The following is a 16,174-nucleotide window of genomic DNA, read 5'->3' as shown; positions in this document are numbered from 1 at the left end:
CGCTGACCCTCTCCTCAGCCACGACTGTCAAATTGAGATTCTGAGAGCTCCCAGCTCCACTGTATCCTGCCTCACATCTGCAACTCCTGCTTATCAGGAAGACACACGTCACTAGCTGTCTCAGAGCAGGAAAGCAATCAGGTGAATATTACTTATTATCTTGCATTGCTTTCCGAGGAGTGACAAGATTGATTTGGGACCAAGAACACATTCAGATCCAAGACATGTAGTTCCTAGGGTTTTGAGTTCAGACAGAAAGGTTATGAGAAAAATTTCAATAGCAACTCCAACCCCACTGTATGTTAGAATTCCAAGAAGAGGTTAAAAAAAAAATCAGTTCCTTTGTCAGGTGTCCTCTTACTACCTTGCTTACCTCTGCGCTGCCTTAGTAACGTTTATGAATGTTCTGTTATCTGGAGGATCTAGATTAATAGCTAGGTAGCCCAAGTCAGATGTGGAAGCCGGATTCTAACACTGCCAAGTCATCTCTGCCCACCCCTTTTTCCTCTGATGTCATTTCAGCAACAAAGTGTTCCTACTCCCCATACTTGGTTTATTTAATCTAAAAACGTGAGAAGATAAATGTAGAAATATTTCTTTATACAACCTAAGCATATGCAATTGGAACAAGATGCTATTCTCAGTTGGGGAAGAAAAACAGGTTTCTAAATCCCACCTAGAAACTGATGAGAAGGGGAAAATAAGATTTCAGGAATTCTTAGAAATTGTACATACTAGGTGTATACCGATTTGGATATCTCTTTGAGGGTGAAATACTCTTTCATCTTCACCTCTCGGGATGGTATTTTTAAATGAGTCAGATTCCATAAAAGCAAAAGAACAAAGAAGTTGGAAATGTCAGAGGATTGAGTTCCTTGTGGCAGCGTCAAGGACAAAGAATCTTTGATGACCACTTTCAGTATTGCTTTGTTTGGAAGTGAGCTGTTTCCATCAAATTTACTATCATAGCTTTGGCAACTTCTCTGGGACCCAGCACATAGTAGTTACTCAAGAAATGTGTTCTGATACAGAATAAACACCTTTGCTGCATATATCATCATCTTCCAAATCCAGTTTAACTACTTTCAAATGAAAGAATCCAAAATTCACTCATTAGGCTTTGCATTCACTATTAGATACTAATTATTCATACACTCACTCAAAACTATGTTTTGGAAATACTGGAAAAACCAATCTTAAAAAAAAGAAAGCAGACATTTCTTTAAAGAACCCCATGTGAATGTTTAAAGAATGCTCTGGTGAAAATGATTCTAACCCAGGAAGTGGAAATGCATCAAATGAGTTTGACTTTGCCTGGAAAGGAATAGTCTCCTAGGAAATTCAAAGAGAATAAAATATGCTACATCTACAATGTTTTTCATTGCAGTAGAATTTATAAGAGGAAATGAACAGAAATATATGAATAAACACTTTGGCAATTATTCATATGCAATCATCTAATAAGGAGGAAGCTTTGAAAAAAATGAATTCCTCATGACTGTGTTGAATGAAAAAAAAGAATATGAAAATGTACATATGTGGATGGTGGCGCACATTTGAAAAAAATCTGGAGGAAATTTAGTCATCCTTCAGTCTTATTCGTGGGAGTATTGCTTCCAAAACACTCTTGATATTAAACTCTGAAGATGTTTAAGCCCCCTATATAAAATGAAACTACAATCATCTTCCAGAATATTTTAAATCAGATCTAATGACTTATAATTAACATAGGATACATAGTATATAAAGTATAGTTATACTGTACTTTTAGGGACTAAAGTATGCAGAACCAGGTGGATGCAGATGTAGAAGTAAATGCTAGAAATTCCCTTCTCTTTTGGGCCTCCCATCACAAATCAGACACTCAGACTCTCTTTCATTCCTAGCTTCTAACTTTATTAGCTTTGAGACTTTGGGTAAGTTATCAGACTTCATTACAACTATTAAACAATACCATCATGTAATACTATTGTGAGAACTGTAAATAATACAAGTTAGCTACTTAACACATAGTAGGTATTCAATCAATGGTCCATCACAACCAAAAGTTGCAATAGAATCACTTGGCTCAGCAAAGGGCACAGAGTCAGCTTCTTGGATGGATTCAAATCCTGTCTTTCTCAGATCACTAATTACAGTAATAACAATAATAATATCTTCCTCATAGCCAGCAAGAATAGCTTCCTCAGAGAGAAATGAGTTGAATGTCAGCTGAGTGTCTGTGGCTCACGCCTGTCATCCTAGCTACTCAGGAGGCTGAGATCTGAGGATCATGGTTCAAAGCCAGCCTGGGCAGGAAAGTCCATGAGACTCTTATCTCCAATGAACCACCAGAAAACTGGAAGTGGTGCTGTGGTTCAAAGTAGTAGAGCACTAGCCTTGACCAAAAAGAGGTTGGGAACAATGCCAGGGCTTGAGTTCAAGTCCCTCAACCAACAAAAAAGGGGGAAAAAAAGAACAGTTGGTACCCTGGGTATTGTATATACGTTTATGTGACTAGGGAAGGGAAGAGGAACAACAGAATGATGAGACAACGGACAAAGTGGGAACCTATGCAACAGCGATACTCACAAGACAATATGTGGGAAATGAACTGTACAACTCGGGGGTGGATAAGGGGAGGGAGAGAGGGAGAAAATGAGGGAGGGGTAACAAGTTAGACAAGAAATGTAATCACTACCTTACTTATGTAACTGTAACCCTTCTGCACAACATCTTGACAATAAAATTAAATTAAAAAATAAAAAAATAAGAAAAGAGTTGGATGTCTATTCACACAATACTTGCCCTATAGTGGTGTATCTAATCATTTCTGTCCTCCCTTCTTTGCTATTTTTCACCATTGTATCACTATCTTCAGTCAAGCAGAATTTTTAACATAAAGATCCAGGAATGCCTACATCTATATATAGATGCATGCATGTTTGCTTGATAATATATGAACAAGAACCCTAAGTACAGCACTATTTACAATGGTAAAAGATAATATCACCTTAAAAAAAAGCCAATTAGAGAAGTATTTTATATCCCCATGGATGTACCATGAAATCAATAAAATAAATTAAGAAGTGCTGACAGGAAATAATTCTATGACACAGTTTAAGAGAAACAAAGGCTCTGAGCTATAGGCATTGTATAGTATCCTTTTGTTTTATAAGGATATATTTGGAGTGTATCTCTTAAAGACTACATGAAGAATTGCTCCATAGGTTCCCAACAGTAAGTAAACTTGGGCCCTGGTCACAGGAGAGGAGAACAAATTATTCTCCACAATATATCCTCTTCAGTTACATTATATACATAATTCTCATTATAAAACACTAACACACTTACCAACATTTAAAAAAAATGTAAGAGCTGAGAAGGTGGCTCAGTGGTAGAGTGCTTGCCTTGCATGCATGAGGCCCTGGGTTCGATTCCTCAGCACCACATAAGCAGAAAAAGCCAGAAATGGCACTGTGGCTCAAGTGGTAGAGTGCTAGCCTTGAGCAGAAGAGCTGAGGGACAGCGCCCAGGCCCAGGATTCAGACCCAAGACTGACCAAAAAATAAATTTAAAAAATGAAATACACCTACTCAAACGGGCAGTTCACTTTAGTCTCTTTATAGAATGCTGTAGAATTTCCTCATGTTGTCACCCTTATGGACACAATTGAGAGTTCAGCAGTGTGCACAGCCTATGCTATCATAATGTGACCCTGCGAGCTTTTACACCTACTTTTCATCTTCATGCTACTTTCAATGGTATTTTTTAGGGAAGTAAACTTTCCTCACTCAGTAACTGTCCAGAATATTGACATGCCTGCAGCATCTCCTTTCTCAAAGGAGGTTTTCCTTTGAAATATTTTAACTCAGGCATGGCACTGGTGGCTGATGCCTATAATCCTAGCTACTCAGGAGGCTGAGCACCAAAGAAGTTCAAGCCAGCCAGGGCAGGAAAGTCTGTGACACTCTTAATGTCAATTAACCACATAAAAAGGAAGTGGAAATGTAGCTCAAGTGGTAGAGCACTAGCTTTCAGCACAATAACTCTGGGACAGTGCCCAGGCCCTGATTTCAAGCCCCAGGACTGGTACTCATGTAAGCATATGCACACCCCCACCCCCACACACATACACACGTTCAGTATGAGAGAAACAAACTGTAGTCCTATGTTCAATATAATACTAGAGTCCTGCCAAGTAAGGGTCATCTCATGTTCCCGATACATAAATGTTTCTCTTCAAAGAGGCAGGTAAGCCCTCTAATTGCCAGTAGGATATGAAGGGCTAAGGGTTTCTAACAGGGCAAATGATGCTCCATGGTACATGAAGGCATGTACAAAAACTTATGAACCGATCAGTTGAAGATGTGATGTGGGCTCAGAACTTTTCCAAGTAAGACAATTTGACAACATATTGCTCATTACATAGACAGATGCCAATAGCTCTCTTCACCAAAATCTTCCAAGGGTTATATTTTCTCTTCTTTCAAAGTATATAGCTTTTCTTCATTTTAAAAGGCTAAATTATCACACATACTATTGTGGGTACATTTGTGCTTGTCATTCTGGATTTTCAAGGGGATAATGATTAGAGCTAAACATTGCCCTGTGTCTGAAAAACAGTACAAAATTCATAGATGGATGACAGTTAATTGAGTTAATTGGTGAACTAGACAAATGGTCAACACTTGGAAACACTTGATAACCAATGGGTATTCTCATCAACAGGCACAACATTGTCCTAACACAGTGCAGAGTAATGGAACTGTTGGGTTCTTTCCATATTGTTGTTGTTTCTTTTTTGGAGCAAATGGTATTCATGAAATCCAGCGATTGGTAACACTTACCTTATATAGCAGCATTTCTCAAACTTTAATGATCATGAAATCCATGGGGACCTTATGGAAATGCAGAGTTTGATTTAGTAGTTCTGGGGTAAAGCTTAACCCTGATATTTCTGCCAGGCTCTAAGGGGCTACTGATGCCAGTGGTGATGAAGTATCAAGGTTGTATTCCACATGGATGTGACAGAGTAAATATGGCCCGTCTGGTAGTGACACAATGGCTATTAAACCATTTACTTATGTGAGGCCTCTCCTGTGTGTTCTTACTCTGCTAAGTAACACTTAAACATTTCTCAGTTCTGAAATTAATATATGTATGCAATAGAGAAAAATTATAGTTTCTTCCCTATGTTAACTCCTGGGGGATACAAAAAGGAGGAAAATTAATAATTACATCATTTGTAATAAAAGAAGTATCATATTTACTTTATAAAACTTTTCTAATGATTTTTACTAGAAGATTTTCTTAGAGATGATGACTGATTTTCTTTCTTGACATACACAATTATACAGTCATAATTTATATTTACTGTTTTGCCCAACAACAAAATGAGGTATTAACAAAATCCCCTTTCTGTGAACTGTATGTTTCTTTTGTGCAATTAAATATTCATGTTTGTTCCTTATACAACTACCTAAAGCTAAATGGCTTAATCAATAAAACTGATGTTCCTTCTGTAAGCTGATAGGGTGTAGCTGGTAATAATTCTGGAAGCATTTGCTAAGCTTCCATGATTATCTTCTATTACCAAGAGCTAATTTGCCTGATTTGCTTGAGGACAAGTGTTGAAAGAAAATAATAGAATCTGAATATAGGAAAATAATACTTTAAATTCAAAATCCTAGCACCCAGGCCAAAGCTTACTAGCGGCTATATGATTTGGCTCAGTGTTTGGTTTTTGCTTTGTGTTGTTGGGTTTTTAAGTCTTATTTTACTTTTTTGCCTTTTGCTTTTTGTTTGGTGCTGGGGATTGAACCTAGGACCTTCCTGATGCACACTAGGCAGGTAATCTAACATTGAGTTACATTTCCAGCCCCAGTGTTTTGTTTTTTTCTGACTTCTTTTTCATGGAAGTCCCATAGAAAGACAGTATCTACCTCACAACCAAGTACCACATGCATTCAAAATATTTGTAATATATGTCCATGATCTAATATTTAGCCTTACTCTGTAGTACATTCTAATATCCCCAATATCTAGCTTATTTATTTTCTAACTGCTGGTTATAATGTATCTACTGAGTTGATTTCCTAATTATTAGTGATCATGTAAATATCTGGGCTTGAAAATAAAATAGCCATGTGTAAACTCTGGGAACTGTTACTGCTTCTCTGGAAGTTATGGTATGTATAAAATACGTTGAGCCAGGCACCAGAGGCTCATGCCTTTAATCCTAGCTACTCAGAAAGCAGAGATCTGACAATTATAGTTTAAAGCAGGCCAGGAGAGAAAAGTGGGACACTTACCTCTAATCAACCACCAAAAAGCTGGAAGTGGAGCTGTGGCTCAGGTGGCAGAATGCTAGCCTTGAGCAAAATTGCTCAGGGACAGTGGCCAAACCCTGAGTTCAAGCCCCAGTATTAGCACACACAATAAAATAAAATAAAATAAAATGACATCTAATTCTTTCAAATAGTAGATTAGTTGTTTCAATAAGAATGTGACATTTTCTGGTTCAAATAATTGTAAATCTTTGTGTGTTCACAGGGGTAAGTAGACTACATTGTTTCTCCAATTATTTCTCCAATATCACTTCAAAGCATACATCCTTCCTTTCAAATATTTATTTTGAAAAAGGATGATATTTTAGTATTCTATAACTCAGATTGGTTTCTTGATAACAGTTGTTCTAATTCTGGTTTTCTCTGAAACATAGAATTTTCCACTCCTATCAAAAATATCTATATTTGCCCATTAAGATTTTATCTTTTGCTGGTAGACTTTCTAAGTATGTTGTATATCTTTTGCGTTATTGTGGCCTATTAATGAGCCATTATGAATGATTGATTTTGTAAGTTATAAAGACTGACCATCATCATTTTCTTTGCAAATTTGACCTTACCTACAAAATATGAACAACTTCTCAGAGGCACATAAATACTCCAGAGTGGAGATCTCTTTCAGAGCAACGATATTAGATTGTTGGGGATTTTAAAAAAATTACCATGCCAAAAAGAAAAAGAAAAATCTCCAAGATGAAAACTTTGGGTGTGTGCCTGAGTTTTAGATGACAATCTTTACTTGTTTGTTTGTAAAATTATTTATTTCTTTTAGGAACATCAGCCAGAATAGGAGTTTGGAAGACTATGCATTAAGAAGGAAGATGAAACAGATGCAATGCACAGTTAAGATCAAAGGCCCATCAATTCATTCGGGGAGTCAAAATCCAGCTGAGCCTCAGAGCCCTGCCTGCATAATAAGAAAGGTTGACTAAAACATAAGGATTAAACAGATGAGCTGTCTCCTGCGGAGGCATGGGAGGGAAACCCCACTGAGACTCTTGTAAAGACACTTTGGAAGCACACACCTGCTCCTCCATAGTCAAGCCTACAGGAGACCCACATGGTCAAAGAAGGTCCATTTATGTACAAAATTGCCAACTTTAAAAGGAAGGAATATATGCTGTCTGGTAGACATATCTTTTGTCAAAATGTTTTCAGTATGGACAAATTAATTGATAGCTTCCATTTCTTCAAGGTGACTTACCAAGTGTCTGACTTACAAAATAAAAGAAAAAAAGATTGAAAAAAATTTTCTGGGCCTCCCAACTCATGAATATTTACTCTCAAATGAATAGTACAATTCTTGGGAAAATCCAGAAAAACATTGGTAAATATAGTTCCACTTTATACTCTCAGAATGGTATTACTTTAGAAGCATAAGATAAATCCAATTTCTATTAATGCTTTACCAGATTACACTCATAAGTATACAAACTTTTATAATCTAGCTGTATGCAAGAATCAAGTACACTTAAGATTCTGTGGCTGTCACAAAGATGACAATTTATTCTAATGACCGCAATACAATGTTAGGCTGTTGCTACTGGTAAGTTACTTTGAACATCAAAACCCTTTTCTTTTAAGAAAATCAACCAATTTTTTAAAGTTAGAAACAAAGACCTCTAGAGGAAGAAAACTGCAGGGGTTTCTAACAGTAGATTTCAAATAAAAATCTAAAAAGACTCTAAATTTGATATATCTTAACTTTCTCAAGCACTGAATGTCAAGTGATTTAATACGCTATTAATAGATTTATAAGTAGTAAGCATTAGCTTTCATTCTATTCATCCATGTGAGGAATAACCAACTTGAAGTGAAGGCCACAAAATTTCTCAGGAGTAGAAGCAGTCACAACCTGTAAAGAAGTGATTTGGGGAGGATAGGGGGAGGGTGTATAGTAGAGACTTTGGCAAGTTCCTGACATCTTCTGATGACATTTATTCTCTCACTCAACCAGCTATAAAATAGTGTTGGTTATTTTAATTTTGTGTAAAGTATGACAAGGTGTTACAGAGTGGCATGTGAACCCTAAGCAATAATGCTAAACCCTGATAATAAATGTGACAAGATACACACTGGGAAGTTGATCACCGAAGGATGAACAGACAGACGTCATCACTGAAGAGGTGGAGTTTGACTTTGGACTTGAGGCAGGATAGAGATAAAAGGAAAATGGCTTTCAAGGTTGGGTAGGGAGAAGAGAGACTGGAGAAGCTAAAATCAAGTGTGAGTGAACGTGTAATTCTATTGACAGAAGAAACAAAAAAAAGAGAGAAATCAGTTTGAGAAGGTTATAAAAGTAATTAGGAAACATCTTCACTAAAAATAAACAAGTTGGCTTTTCCCCCCCAGTTTTTCTCCAGATATGAGAATCAACTGCCATTCTGTATGAAAACTCAAGTTTTCAGATTACACTTTTTTGTTTTGTTTTGTTTTGTTTTACTCTCTATGAGGCAGCAGGAATCCATAAAAGTGTTCTGGAAGGAGAGGCTAAAGGATATTTTAGGGCCTTGGGAAAGGAGGGTTAAGAGATTACAGGAAGAAATTCTGGGTAAGAATAGGAAGAATAATATTAAGTCCTTTGCAAGAAAATGAACTGATCCAGAAAAAATTATGTTAAGTGAAGTAAATCAGGCACTGAGAGATAAATGGCGCATGTTTTCTCTCAAATATGGAAGCTAGGTCTAAAATTTAAACATTCATAATAACATATACAGGGCTCTATTCATATTCACACAAACACACTGATTAAAGGATGGGATACTGGGGAAGAAGTCTAAAGGTGTAACTCTTCTGAACAACTAATGAGCTGTTTATCAAAATGAATAACAAGAAGTAGAAACATGTTTTTAGGGGAAGAGAGCACATGAATGGGGAGAGGAAGGGTAAGGAAATGAATGTGGTCATTATACTCAATGTATATTATGCAAAAACTGAACTATGTAATTTGAGGACAGGGGCTGGGGAGAACAATGGAAGTAGCAACATTGAAAAATAAATATAAAAACAAAAAAAGAAAAAAATCAAAATCAGAATTTCTTACTTCTCCTCAGGTGGATGGTAACAATAATTACCTTTAAGTAAATGTCAATGTTTTTATTTTCCCCAAAAGCATAAGCTTTGGGGACAAAGATCTCATTGAATTTTTCTATATATTACTATTCAAATTTAGTTTTTTGTTTTTATTTATTTATTATTTATTTTGGTGGTTGACTGTGGGGTTTGATCTCAGGGCCTGGGTTCTGTCCCTAAGCTCTTTTGCTCAAGGCTAGCGCTCTATGACTTTGAGCCACAGTTCTACTTCTGGCTTGTTTTTGAGTGGATAATTGGAGATAAGAGTCTCTCATGGGGACTTTTCTGCCCAGGCTGGCTTTGAACCTCCCCAGACCTCAGGCTCCTGAGTAGCTAGGATTACAGGCATGAGCCACTGGTGCCCAGCTCAAATTTAGATTTTTTAAGAATGACTTTGAAGTTCAATTGATGTCAGTCAAACATGTTTATTATTTTCAAGGAAAGCTCAGTTCTGCTTCTGATAATTCTAACTCAAGTGCCCATTTTCACATCTCAATTGTGACCATTCAAAAAAATAAAAGTTTGGATAATCTTTGGAAAAATGTGTGAATCGTATGGACATGGCCACATTGGACAACAGGTAAAATAATTGGTAATATTTGGTATTGGTGAGAGTTCTGAGAAGAGGAAATTGATACTTTTGCATTGAAATTTAAGTTGATATTCCATTTCATAGGTCAATTGGGAACAACTAGTCAAATGTGTAATGCACATACTCAACAGCAGCAATAAAAATGAAATTAGAGTCAAATTTAGAAGAGGAACTAGAGGCCATGACAGTTAATGGAGAGACACTAGATAGATAGATAGACAGACAGAAGGCACACACATACCTATAATCATAAACTTACAGGAAAACATAAGACAACTTACAAGCCAATCAATGAAGAAATCATTGCATCAAGGCATATATAACACATAGAAAGTATGTAACTATCTCAAATTCTGAAAAATTCATGATATGATAGAATATCAAAGTTGAAGATGAATATTTATCTGAAAAATCAAATTGTACTGAAATATGTATGGAGTAATCTATTTTAATTAAAAATAATGTGTGTCTATATGTGTTTTTATGTATGTTTCTCTGCATATGGGAAAACCTTGATTAACAGATCTAGAGAATGGGACAATATATGTAAACAGGATTTTCCCTTTTGATTTTATCCATGTGACTTTGATTTCTTAATGAGCAAAAGCTCTTGTTTAAAAAAAATAGTATTTCAAAAGCAATTAAATTTCTCACTTTGCAATAACTACAAAAAGTGTATGCTATTTGAAAACTCCACTAAGTGACTGATAATTTCTTTAAACTTTGCTGAAAGAAAAAAATCAATATATTTTCCAAGGCTGAACAGGCATTTAAAGCAATGAATTGGGTACTGCCAGAGAAATTTAGCTTGCCAAGAGCTTGGGACAAACTAATTAAAATCCAGAAAATGCACAGAAGGGCTGGCTGGTGAAATATATAGATATACCATAGAAATTAATATTTGGGCATTAGAATAACCTGGCATTGTAGAAATACTTAACAAGTGTTCACCATTCATTAACTTTTTGAGCAAAAGAATACTTTCAAAAAAAACTAGAGAGTTCAAGAAAATGAAAACAAAATATGAAAGTTTTTCTCTAAGAATATTATAGAATGAAATAATAACTGTCATGGGAATAGCTTCTACATTGTTTAACTATAAATCTGTAAAAGTTGGAGAATCATTTCCCTATTGTATTAATGACCTCAGAGTTTCAGAAATACTTTGAGCCCGAAGAGATAAACTTTGACGTATTTTGTTCATGAGTTTTCTAAATGCTTACTGTTCAGTTTCGTTGAATTGTTTTTAATTCTCCTACAAGCCCATGTCTGAGATTTAAGTGTTCTGTAGCCATACAAGAATGTAAAGACTACCCCCAAAATATTTAAAGTATTTATGTCGTTTATTAGTACTTCAAGAAATATTTGGCTGCTCTGATGTTTTTTTTTTCTTTCTTTTTTTGGCCGGTCATGGGGCTTGAACTCTGGGCCTGGGCGCTGTCCCTCAGCTCTTTAGCTTAAGGCAAGCACTCTACTGCTTGAGCCACAGCACCACTTCTGGTTTTCTGGTGGTTTATTGGAGATAAGAGTCTCACAGATTTTCCTGCCCGGGCTGGCTTTGAACCATGATCCTCAGATCTCAGCTTTATGAGTAGCTAGGACGACGCCTGGCTTGCTCTGAGGGTTATTTTATGTTTGATGCTATGTTGGATCAGATGCTGAGTGACTATGAAGTAGAGAGGTCAGGTCTGGCTGGCACCCTTTTGGCCACCTGGTGGATGGTAGGATCTGGCATCCGTCTTCATGCTGAGGGAAGGGAACATCCCCACCTCCCAGGTGATGGGCATGCCTGGATCCCTGGAAGCAGGGTCGGGCAATTGGTTGATAGGTGACTGAACCTGTCAGTCCAGTGCCTGGCGCTAGGAATTTCCTGTGACTTGCTCCCTGCCCTGACACTATTTAGAAGCATAACAGTACAGGTGCCATTATTCCATGCGTCTTACCTCTGTGCTCCAGTCCTGTGTTCTCCCTGATGTCCCAATTCAGCTCTCTACCCCAAGGTGAATTGGTTTGTTGGTATTGTTTTTGTTTTGTCTTGCCTCTCTGGCCTGTTTGCTAACCGTATTATGTGTACTTGTGACCCGCAGGTCTTTCTAACAGTCAGCCTGAACTCTAATAAAGACTCTAAGATTCCACCTCTCAAAATGTGGCTTTTCTGATAATTTGCTTTAAAACAATGAAGACAGAAGATGAATAAATAAACTCCCTAAGCAGACATGAACTAATTTTCTCCTGGAACCATTGGCAATGTTTTAGAATTCTGCCAGAACTTCTTTCAAAATACATATACTTTTTGGTTTTTATGTCTTGTTTCTCATTTTTTAAAATAATATATACAGTGACTTTTAGCTTATCAGGTAAAGGACAAGCAGTAAGACAATAACAAACATATTACCCATCAGGCCTAACTCTAAAGAAATCAGAGTGAAAGGAAACTGGTTGCATTTTAAATTAAGATTGCATAAATTAGAACATAGACTGCTCTCCATGAGCTTGATAGTTCAAATTTAGTTTCCATCGATCGTGATTTATTTTGGCCTAAGTTAATTGAAAATTATCTCTCAGTGTACTTTCCTATCACACAGCATGCTCAAGTGTGTGGAGGAGGGTGAAGAGGGCCGAGTCACTGTCATAGTTTTAGCTTTTCAAACATTTTTCAAAAGATTTCATAGAAGCAGTACCTCCAAAGTACTAAAATTTAAAAATCTTTGCAGCATTTGCACATGTGGAACTTTTCATTCCCACCCCCCCCCCACTCCCACCCCTGGAAATACTTGTACTTCATCAACAACAGATGAATTCATTAACTTCATAATTAATTCAAATCATTTCTTTTTCATTTTTGTAAGCCCCAACTTTATCTCACTAAGATCAGCTCTCTCACTGTGTGTATTCCATAAAACATAATCAATCTCTATTATAGTCATGAAAATGGTATTTGTTACTTTGCTGAAAGGAAAAAAAATCAATATATTTTCCAAGGCTGAACAGGCATTTAATGCAATGAATTGGATACTGCTAGAGACATTTAGCTTGCCAAGAGCTTGGGACAAGCTAATCAAAATCCAGAAAATGCATAGAAGGGCTGGCTGGTGAAATATATAGATATGCCATAGAAATTAATATTTGGGCATTAAAATAACCTGTCATTTCCAATCCTGACAAGAAAATGGATTTAGACAGGCAAATCTCCCAGGGATCAACATTTACAAAAATATAAAAATAAATCCCACCTATCAAGAAAATATTTCTTAAATAGGGCTGATAAATAAGACTTGTTTTTCTCTTTTTTATAAAATTTCCTTGAGAGACTTGTAAAATCTTAAAGGTCAGATGCTTCTAAGGATATTCTCATGTACAAATATATCAGCTCTTGGTTCTTTTAGACTATGAACTATAGAGCCAACACAAAGTTCTAGAGGTTTAGATGCCAAAGGATGTTTTTTCCAACCCTTGCTCTGACAAGCTTCTCTATCCTGTCCTTTTGGCTTATGCTGAGTTCCCTCCAGAAAATGGGAAACTGATGACTTCTTGTTCCTCAATAACTGGTTATAGAATTACTCTTCTAATAAGAAAATTCCTGTCAAGCTAACAATCTACCTTTTATAAACTGCCATCTTGATTTCAGTCCTACATTGGAATGACATCAACTCTACCTGCCACCTTTCCTTCGTATGAGCCCCTCAAATGGCTGAGGTAAGCTGTCATTTCTTGTGTTACGTTTCTTATCTGGACACAACTTATCTAGTTCCTTCCGAGTGATTGTCAGAAAATTCAGGGTGTTAACTTCCTGAGACCTTCCAGTTTATCAGTGTCCCCTTTTGATTTGCATTGCCAAAAAAAAAGAGAAAGAAACATAAAGAAACAGATATTATAATCATGAAAAGCATTGGAAACGTCACAAAGAAACGCCCCTAGTTCAACTAATGGACTATAGTTAGAAGTGATGATCTCTATGAGTGGTTTTTCTACCACTTATTTTCCCCTTTCTTTCTCTCCCATGCAATATATCAGTTTTGTTTAAGGTAAAAGCTCCAGGAAGGGAGAACTTATTGCCTGCTTTGTTCCCTCTCAATTTTCAGCACTGAGCACACAATAAGCACTATTCAATGTTTGATAAGTGAATGGAGAAATGTATAAATCAATCAGTCAAGTGATCAGTCAACTGAAACTGGGGTTCTGTGTTTTCATCATACTATTCACAAGTCAGGTCCCTTCTATTCTCCATTCATAAAACTGCTTAAAATCTAAATATATGAATTTAATTAAGGAATATTGCCCAGGTGGTTTAGACTGAATGTGTACAATAGCTAAAATGGTCAAAATACATGCATATGGTGACTATGAAATAGTAGCTCTGGTTAGCTTCTGAGACGGGATAGATTCAATTATTTTGTCATTGTCACACTCTATAGTTTTCAACTACAAACTGAACATGTCTCTAAGGGTTAATTTATTATACTCAATTCCATGACTAATTCATTTCATTACTCTTCAAAATAACACTAATTTCCTACATGAAGCAATAGAGGCAGACTCGGTAAGATTAATAACTTGTCCTAGCCATTTTGTGACTCTAAGTTTGGAATTCAGGATCAGGTAACCCAGACTCAAATTCTCTGCTTTTTTCAAAATTCCATACAGTCCATTTTAGAGAGATAGTGAAAGAAGTGAAAGAGGAAAGAACAAGGAATTTCTAAGCCAAGCGTTGGTGGCTTATACCTGTAATCCTAGCTACCTGGTAGGCTAAAATCAGGAGGATCACTGTTGGAGGTCATTCCAGGAAAAGAGGTTTACAAGACCCCCTTCTCAATGGATAGCTTGACATGTCAGTACATGCCTGTCATCTCAGGATGAAAAAGGTAGACTGTAGTCCAGGCACATGCCTGGGCAGGTAGCAAGACCTATCTCAAAATAACAAAAAAGAAACCAGCCACAGCTCTACTGTTGCTCAGCGGCAGAGCACCTGACTTTGACCTTGAGTTCAAATCCTAGAACTGAAAAAAAAAGGATCAAAGTATTTCTAAAAAGAGACCCTCTGGAATAATTCATACTTACCCTCATGTAGAGGGAAAAGACAGTTTCTCAACGTTTAAACTAAAAGAAGAAAGAACGACAATAGTGCACTGAAATAAAAAAGACCCATATGCCAATTCGTAGAAATGAGCCAACTAAATAGATTATCAATGATTTAAAATTTTAAACATATTTGACCATCTTGGTGTGTGTCGCATAGTCTGTTCAGTCATGACATGACAAATGTCCATTTTACCTCTTAGATTTCAGAAAGTAACTCACTGTGTAATAAAAGGTTAGGCTATTTTGACCAAAAGAATCGAGCAAGCAACTGCCAATTTAGTGAAATACCCTTCTCAAGTCAGACAACTAATAGTCTACAGAAAGAAATTGGCTAATCATTTCTTTGAATAATGGTATTATGACCATACAATGTACCAGCCTTTTTAACCATCTTGAAAATTCACTTTCTTTTTAAATAAGAGCACATAATGGCTCATCTTTATTTGTAACAAAGCTGTGGATACTCAGTCATTTTGTGACCTACTAAATTATGAATAAATAAGTTATTCAGAAATAACTTATTAGATGACAATAATGCAAAATGAACATCTTATTTTCTTTATAGGCTTCATTTTCCTTTCTCTTTTTTTATGAACACAACTTCTTAATACCATTGTCTATTATTGACACTTAGAAAATGCTTCTCTTAGAAATTTAATAGTAACATCCATGAAAATCAAAAATTGCTTTTAAAAAAAAAACAGGTGACAGAATAAATGAAATTAAATGAATGTCTTTGTATTGAAAATTGCATGATATTATCCCACCTCAAATGTTTCCTCTATTATAAATCTCGTCATCTATCATCTATCTATCTATCTGTCTATCTTTCATCTATCATCTATCTATAGCCTATTATAGATATATATTATAGATTCATTGTTAATTATTAGTTAGATTAATTAACAAAAATCCAATTAATCCACATTGATCGTCCACTATATGGCAAACACTGTTAGATAGCAGAGATTTGAAGAAATAAATCACAATCCTCTCCTTCATGCAGTTGCTGTCTACTGAGTAAATCAGAAAAAAATCTCATACTAGAGAGTAAAGTAGCATTGGAGAATCATTCAAGTCCACACATTCGCAGCAACTGGAA

At 36.2% G+C, this 16,174-nt stretch overlaps 1 long non-coding RNA gene across 1 annotated transcript in view; it reads right to left on the bottom strand.

Annotated features, from left to right (window-relative positions):
- Positions 1–16,174, bottom strand: part of LOC138805680 (uncharacterized) — a 61,509-nt gene that overhangs the window by 29,684 nt on the left and 15,651 nt on the right. The window lies entirely within an intron of this gene.

This window comes from Dipodomys merriami, unplaced genomic scaffold (genome assembly GCF_024711535.1).
Source record: "Dipodomys merriami isolate MVZ:Mamm:240054 unplaced genomic scaffold, mDipMer1.0.p SCAF_10, whole genome shotgun sequence".
In the NCBI taxonomy this organism is placed as follows: domain Eukaryota; kingdom Metazoa; phylum Chordata; class Mammalia; order Rodentia; family Heteromyidae; genus Dipodomys; species Dipodomys merriami.
The sequence above is the reverse complement of the archived record's forward strand: the minus strand, read 5'-3'. Positions and strand labels throughout refer to the sequence as shown.